General features: G+C 46.0%; 1 pseudogene; it reads right to left on the bottom strand.

The window, feature by feature from the left end:
• Positions 1 to 6,651: 6,651 nt before the first annotated feature.
• On the bottom strand, positions 6,652 to 7,217 carry LOC123099665 (uncharacterized; annotated as a pseudogene).
• Between the last annotated feature and the right edge of the window lie 387 nt (positions 7,218 to 7,604).

The raw sequence follows: 7,604 nt of genomic DNA on the forward strand, positions 1-7,604 counted from the left end.
ACTTCACCCAAGTCTTCCCAAAGGTTCTACTTGGCACAAACACTAATTAAAACATAAAACCACATCTAAAAAGAGGCTAGATGAATTATTCATTACTAAACAGGAACAAAAAGCAAGGAACAAAAATAAAATTGGGTTGCCTCCCAACAAGCGCTGTCGTTTAACGCCCCTAGCTAGGCATAAAAACAAGAATAGATCTAGGTATTGTCATCTTTGGTATGCAATCCATATGTGGATCTCATAATAGATTCATAAGGTAATTTAATTTTCTTTCTAGGAAAGCGTTCCATGCCTTTCCTTAACGGAAATTGGAATCTAATATTTCCTTCTTTCATATCAATAATTGCACCAATCGTTCTAAGGAAAGGTCTACCAAGAATAATAGGACATGTAGGATTGCAATCTATATCAAGAACAATGAAATCTACGGGCACATAATTCCTATTTGCAACAATAAGAACATCATTAATCCTTCCCATAGGTTTCTTAATGGTGGAATCTGCAAGATGCAAATTCAAAGAACAATCATCTAATTCACGGAAACCTAACACATCACACAAAGTTTTTGGAATCGTGGAAACACTAGCACCCAAATCACATAAAGCATAGCATTCATGATCTTTAATCTTAATTTTAATAGTAGGTTCCCACTCATCATAAAGTTTTCTAGGAATAGAAACTTCTAATTCAAGTTTTTCTTCATAAGATTGTAATAAAGCATCAACGATATGTTTAGTAAAAGCTTTGTTTTGATCATAAGCATGAGGAGAATTTAACACGGATTGCAACAAGGAAATATAATCTATCAAAGAGCAATTATCATAATTAAATTCCTTGAAATCCAAAATAGTGGGTTCATTGCTATGTAAAGTTTTGACCTCTTCAATCCCACTTTACCAATTTTTGCATCAAGATCTAAAAACTCCGAATCATTGGGATGCCTTTTAACTAAAGTTGACTCATCTCCAGTCCCATCTTTATCAAGATTCATATTGGAAAACAAAGATTTAATAGGAGACACATCAATCACTTTTAGATCTTCATCATTATTATCATGAAAACTAGAAGAACACGCTTTCACAAAGCAATCTTTTTTAGCACGCATCCTAGCGGTTCTTTCTTTGCACTCATCAATGGAAATTCTCATGGTTTGAGAGACTCATTGATATCATGCTTAAGAGGAATAGATCTAAGTTTCAAAGAATCAACATCAAGAGAAATTCTATCCACATTCCTAGCCAACTCATCAATCTTAAGCAATTTTTCTTCAATCAAAGCATTGAAATTATTTTGCGAATTCATAAATTCTTTAACACTAGTCTCAAAATCAGAGGGCATCTTATTAAAATTTCCATAAGAGTTGTTGTAGGAATTACCATAATTATTAGAGGAATTACTAGGGAACGACCTAGAATTAAAGTTTCCTCTATATGCGTTATTCTCAATCAAAGTAGACAAAGGCATATCATTAGGATCAGAAGAAACACTCTTATTAGCAAACAATTTCATAAGTTCATCCATCTTTCCACTCAAAAGATTGATCTCTTCAATCGCATGAACCTTTTTAGTAGTAGATCTTTTGGTGTGCCATTGAGAATAATTAATCATAATATTATCTAGGAGTTTAGTAGCTTCTCCTAAAGTAATTTCCATAAAAGTGCCTCCCGAGGCCGAATCTAAAAAATTTCTAGAAGCAAAATTCAATCTGGCATAAATTTTTTGTATAATCATCCATAGATTCAAACCATGTGTAGGGCAATTACGTATCATTAATTTCATCCTCTCCCAAGCTTGTGCAACATGCTAATGATAAAGTTGCTTAAAATTCATAATATCGTTTCTAAGAGAGATGATCTTAGCGGGAGGAAAATACTTAGAGATAAAAGCATCTTTGCACTTATTTCATGAATCAATACTATTTTTAGGCAAAGAAGAGAACCAAGTTTTGGCACGATCTCTAAGCAAAAACGGAAATAGCTTCAATTTAACAATATCATTATCCACATCTTTCTTCTTTTGCATATCGCACAAATCAACAAAGTTGTTTTGATGAGTAGCGACATCTTCACTAGGAAGGCCAGAAAATTGATCTTTCATGACAAGATTCAACAAAGCATCATTAATTTCACAAGATTCAGCATCGGTAATAGGAGCAACCGGATTGCTAATAAAATCATTGTTGTTGGTATTGGAAAAGTCACACAATTTAGTATTATCTTGAGCCATCATGACAAACAATCAATCCAACACACAAGTACAGAAGAAGCAAGCGAAAAGAGACGAACGGAAAAAGGGCAAATAAAACGGCAAGGGTGAAGTGGGGGAGAGGGAAAACGAGAGGCAAATGGCAAATAATGTATTGCGAAGGAAAAGAGTTTGTGATGGGTACTTGGTATGTCTTGACTTGAGCGTAGATCTCCCCGGCAACGGCGCCAGAAATGGCTAGTTGACGGGAGATCAAATCTTGACTTGACTTGGCGCAAATCTCCCCGGCAACGGCGCCAGAAATGGCTAGTTGACGGGAGATCAAATCTTGACTTGACTTGGCGCAAATCTCCCTGGCAACGGCGCCAGAAATGGCTAGTTGACAGGAGATCAAATCTTGACTTGACTTGGCGCAAATCTCCCCGGTAGCGGCACCAGAAATCCTTCTTGCTACCTCTTGAGCATGCGTCGGTTTTCCCTTGAAGAGGAAAGGGTGATACAGCAAAGTAGCATAAGTATTTCCCTCAGTTTTTGAGAACCAAGGTATCAATCTAGTAGGAGATAGCACGCAAGTCGCCTAGTACCTGCACAAACAATCAAGAACATTGCAACCAACGCGATAAAGAGGTTGTCAATCCCTTCACGGCCACTTGCAAAAGTGAGATCTGATAAAGATAATAAGATAAATATTTTTGATATTTTTGTTGCATAGATTGGAAAATAAAGATTGCAAAATAAATAGTAAACTAGAATTATAGATCGGAAACTTATATGATGTAAAGTAGACCCGGGGGCCATAGGTTTCACTAGTGGCTTCTCTCAAGATAGCATATATTACGGTGGGTGAACAAATTACTGCCGAGCAATTGATAGAAAAGCGCATAGTTATGAGAATATCTAGGCATGATCATGAAAATAGGCATCATGTCCGTGTCAAGTAGACCGAAACGATTCTGCATCTACTACTATTACTCCACACATCGACCGCTATCCAGCATGCATCTAGAGTATTAAGTTCATAAGAACAGAGTAACACATTAGGCGAGATGACATGATGTAGAGGGATAAACTCAAGCAATATGATATAAACCTCATATTTTTATCCTTGATGGCAACAATACAATACGTGTAGGTTCCCTTTCTGTCACTGGGATCGAGCACCGCAAGATTGAACCCAAAGCTAAGCACTTCTCCCATTGCAAGAAAGATCAATCTAGTAGGCCAAACTAAACCGATAATTCGAAGAGACTTGCAAAGATATCAAATCATGCATAAAAGAATTCAGAGAATAATCAAATATTGTTCATAGATAATCTTGAGCATAAACCCACAATTCATCGGATCTCGACAAACACAACGCAAAAAGTATTACATCGAATAGATCTCCAAGAACATCGAGGAGAACTTTGTATTGAGAACCAAAGAGAGAGAAGAAGCCATCTAGCTAATAACTATGGACCCGAAGGTCTGTGGTAAACTACTCACACATCATCGGAGAGACTATGGTGTTGATGTAGAAGCCCTCCATGATCGAATCCCCCTCCGGCAGATCACCGGAAAAGGTCCCAAGATGGGATCTCACGGGTACAGAAGGTTGCGGCGGTGGAAAAGTGGTTTCGTGGCTCCCCTGGATGTTTTCAGGGTATAAGAGTATATATAGGCGAAAGAAGTAGTTCGGTGGAGCTACGAGGGGCCCACGAGGGCGGGGGCGCGCGCTCCTGCCTCGTGGCCGCCTCGTGGAGTTCCAAACTTCAACTCCAAGTCTTCTGGATTGCATTTGTTACAAGAAAGATCCTCGCGAAGGTTTCATTCCGTTTGGATTTCGTTTGATATTCCTTTTTTGTGAAACATTGAAATAGGCAAAAACAGCAATTTGCACTGGGCCTTCGGTTAATAGGTTAGTCCCAAAAATAATATAGAAGAGCATATTAAAGCCCATTAAACATCCAAAACAGATAATATAATAGCATGGAATAAAAAAAATTATAGATACATTGGAAACGTATCACAAACCAAGACCATGTTTTGGGAGAGGATCACCGACTTCTGCAACTTCTTCGTGGACGTGCGATCAAGCCGTACACAAGGTTCACTTGGGCATCGTTGGAGCACCATACATGATCAATGCAACCAATGGTCCGTTTGCATCAACCAAGTGAGCCATGCTCCACCGAGTGGTGTGCAAGTGGCGGAGTATGGCCCCTACATCCAAGAGCTATTGAAGCATCGAAACACCAAGTTAGACCACAAGCCCTTCACTTTGCATCATTGCTACAAAGAGCTAAGCAAGAATGAGAAACGGATAAAGAATTGCGGAGACCACTCCGAAGAGGTTAAGGTTGAGCATATCCATTGAGGACGACGACGAGGTTGATGAAGATGCCAACAATAGACCAAAAGGAAACAAGATTGCAAAAGAAAGAAAGAAGAGGAATGCATTCGGTGGCACTTACAAGGATGAACTTGTGCCAATGATCGAGACGAAGAAGGTGTTGGTGGCCGAACGCAAAGAAGACAAGGTGCGTGAGGTGGAATGAGCTCAAGGCCTTCGAGGATGAGAAGTGGAAGACCAAGATGGCGGCCGAAGAGAGAAAGTTGAGGGCCGAGGAGCATAGGCTTGCACTCGATGAGGAGAGGATTCGTGATGCGAAGAAGGCCGAAGAGCGTGCTATCATGTTCATGAATCTAAACACAATGGATGAAACTGCAAGAAAGTATTGGGAGCTCACTCGTGGAGAAATCTTGGCCTCTCTTCGGAATGTTGGTGGTGGCCGAGGGGGTGGTGGTGATGGTGGCCGAAGGGGTGGTGATGGTGGCCGAGGGGGTGGCGATGGTGCTCATGGTGATGGTGGTGGTGGTGATGGTGGCCGAGTGGGTGGTGGTGAGGGTGATGGTGGGCGAGGAGGTGACAATGTTGATTTCTTTGCGGATGACCTCGTTTGAGTGGTGGTGGCCGAGAGGGTGGTGGTGCATGCCAAAGATTGGCTTGATCCACAACATATACATGCTATTTTTGTGGTGATTTTGAATCAAACATTTGTGTTTGAAGTGATGTCTTTTGGGTGAACTTTGCATGGTTAAATTTAAAAAAACGTGATGATGAAACTTTATGTTAGAGCAACTCCAACGGGCCGACCCAAACGGACGGCGCATTTGTCTGCTTTTTGTCTGTTTGGGTCGGTCGGCCGCCCGGCGTCCGCCTTGTTTTGCATTTGGGTCGGCAGTGCGCCCAACGCGCCGACCCATTTTCATGTCCGCACTCATTTTTTAAAAAAGGCCCGCGGCTATAGATCATGCGAGCGGCCATGTCTCATGCTGACACCATGCCAGCGCCGGCATACATTGCCGGCTTCAAAAAATATCACCACACAGTTCATACTGGCGCACTCGCCAGCGGCCGGCACACATGCCAACACACAAAAAGGGGTGGGACTTGAAGCTTGACCACACCATCGCGGCCCCGTGGTCATGCCAGCACACAAGCCGGCATACAAAAAAGGAAGGCGCTCGCGGCCATGAGATCACTCGTCGGTGAACTTGAGCATGTCGACCTGCATCTTCTCGAACCACGGCCTCTTCCGTGGCGACACGGTGTTGATATCCACCTTCATGATCTCCACCCCGGTCATCATGCTCGTGAGAGCCACTTCTTTCGCCTTGGTCTTGGCGTTGGCGGCCTCGATCTCGAGCATCTTGGCTTGCTTCTCCGCCTCCATATCAAGCATCTTGGCTTGCTTCTTCGCGACCATCTCAAGCCTCCTCCTTTGGATGTCATGAATGCGTTCATTTGCTCCTCTTTGAAACGCCGACACTCCTCCTCCCTTGAGTCCTTCTTGTTCATCGTGCCCTCCACGCTTGCGATCAAGGCGTTCGATGCCGCGTCCCGCTTGTCCTCCTTCTTGGAGTTGGTCTTCCCCCGCGGCCGTGCCGGCTCGCCGTCCCCAACCTCCTCCACGACTTTCTTCCCCACGCGACTTGAGGGCGGCATATTGCGCCTCAAACTTCTCCTCGTCTTTGATGACCCTAAAGCAATGGGAGAGGTTGAAGCACTTGTCGTTGTGTTGGACCTTGAATGCCTCCAAAGCTTGAAATGCCTACAAATGTTTTCAGGCAAGCATATTGGTAAATGGTATGCAAATGAACACGCAAGTATAAACTTGATGACACAAAAGAGGGCGGCTTGCTAGCATCCATGTCTTGCATGCTGATGCCGCTCATGGGGCGGGCCTTGACGCTCTCAAGAGTGGCACAAAACTTGTTGCACTCTTGTTGGATCACCCTCCATCGCTTCGAAATGGACACCCACCCGCGCGTGCTCACAATTTGGTAAGGAGGAAACTTCTTGCGCTCATGAAACTTCTGGTGCACACGAATCCAAAAAGTTGAATGCTTTTGTTCGGCGCTGGTCTTGGGGTCTTGTCCAATGTCTCGCCAACACTCGCAAAGAAGCTTGTCCTCGGCCGCCGTGTATGCCTTCGTGCGCTTGCTCTTGCGCTTGGGCTTCGCCCCGGCGACTTGGTTGGCGAGCTCGTCCTCGAACAAAGGCTCCACTTCGATGTTGCACTCGTCCTCTTCCTCTTGCCTGTAGTCGTCCGGGAACTCGTGGTCAAGTGGGAAGCCGTCCGGGTCCATGCCGACCTGATCACGCATGAAGGCCGCCTGATCGGGATCATAACCACCGGCGTGAACGCCCCGCGCCCATCCTGTCTTTGTGTCTCGTCGGGATCGTAGCCAGGGGCCGGCGCACCGCCCTCGAAGATGAGGTTCTGCATGTAGTCCTCGTCGCCGGCGGCCAGCATTCCGTCGAACAGGTTGCGGGCGTCCGGCAGCACGTCGACCGACATCTGCCGCGCGCGTTTCCTCGCACCTCCGGATGACGAGCCACCGGCCACCGGTGTAGCGTTGAGGTCGATGGGCGCGGGCGCGGGTGTGGAAGGCGCCACCACGCTCACGTCGGGCGAGCACTCCCTGGAGAGGCGGGAGGCCTGCGGGTACACGTGGAAGCTGGGCATCGGGGTGCAAGCCGACACGCGGGGCAAGTCGGGCAGCACCATCCGAGGGAACGTGGATGAGCCGGTGCTGGCCGCGACGGCCACGACGAGGCCGTGCTGGCTAGGGTTTAACCCTAGCATATAGAGCGCCTCCCTCGTTGCCGCCGCGACGCGGGCGTTGGTGACCTCCTGCTGCGCGGCGGCGGCGACGGCCGCAGTCGCGACGGCTTCATCCTTCGCGTCCGCGGCGTGCCTCCGGCCCTTCCTCTTGGCCGACTCCCTTGCCCGCTGTTCGGTCGTCAGCGCCTTCTTTGGCTTGGGCGCGGCGGCGGTCTTGCGGGGGGCGCGAGGCTTGCCTTTGCCGGAGGGGGCGGTCGTCATGCCGAACGTGGTGAGGGAGGCGAGGCC

The sequence above is a fragment of the Triticum aestivum genome, chromosome 4D (genome assembly GCF_018294505.1).
Source record: "Triticum aestivum cultivar Chinese Spring chromosome 4D, IWGSC CS RefSeq v2.1, whole genome shotgun sequence".
Lineage (NCBI taxonomy): Eukaryota > Viridiplantae > Streptophyta > Magnoliopsida > Poales > Poaceae > Triticum > Triticum aestivum.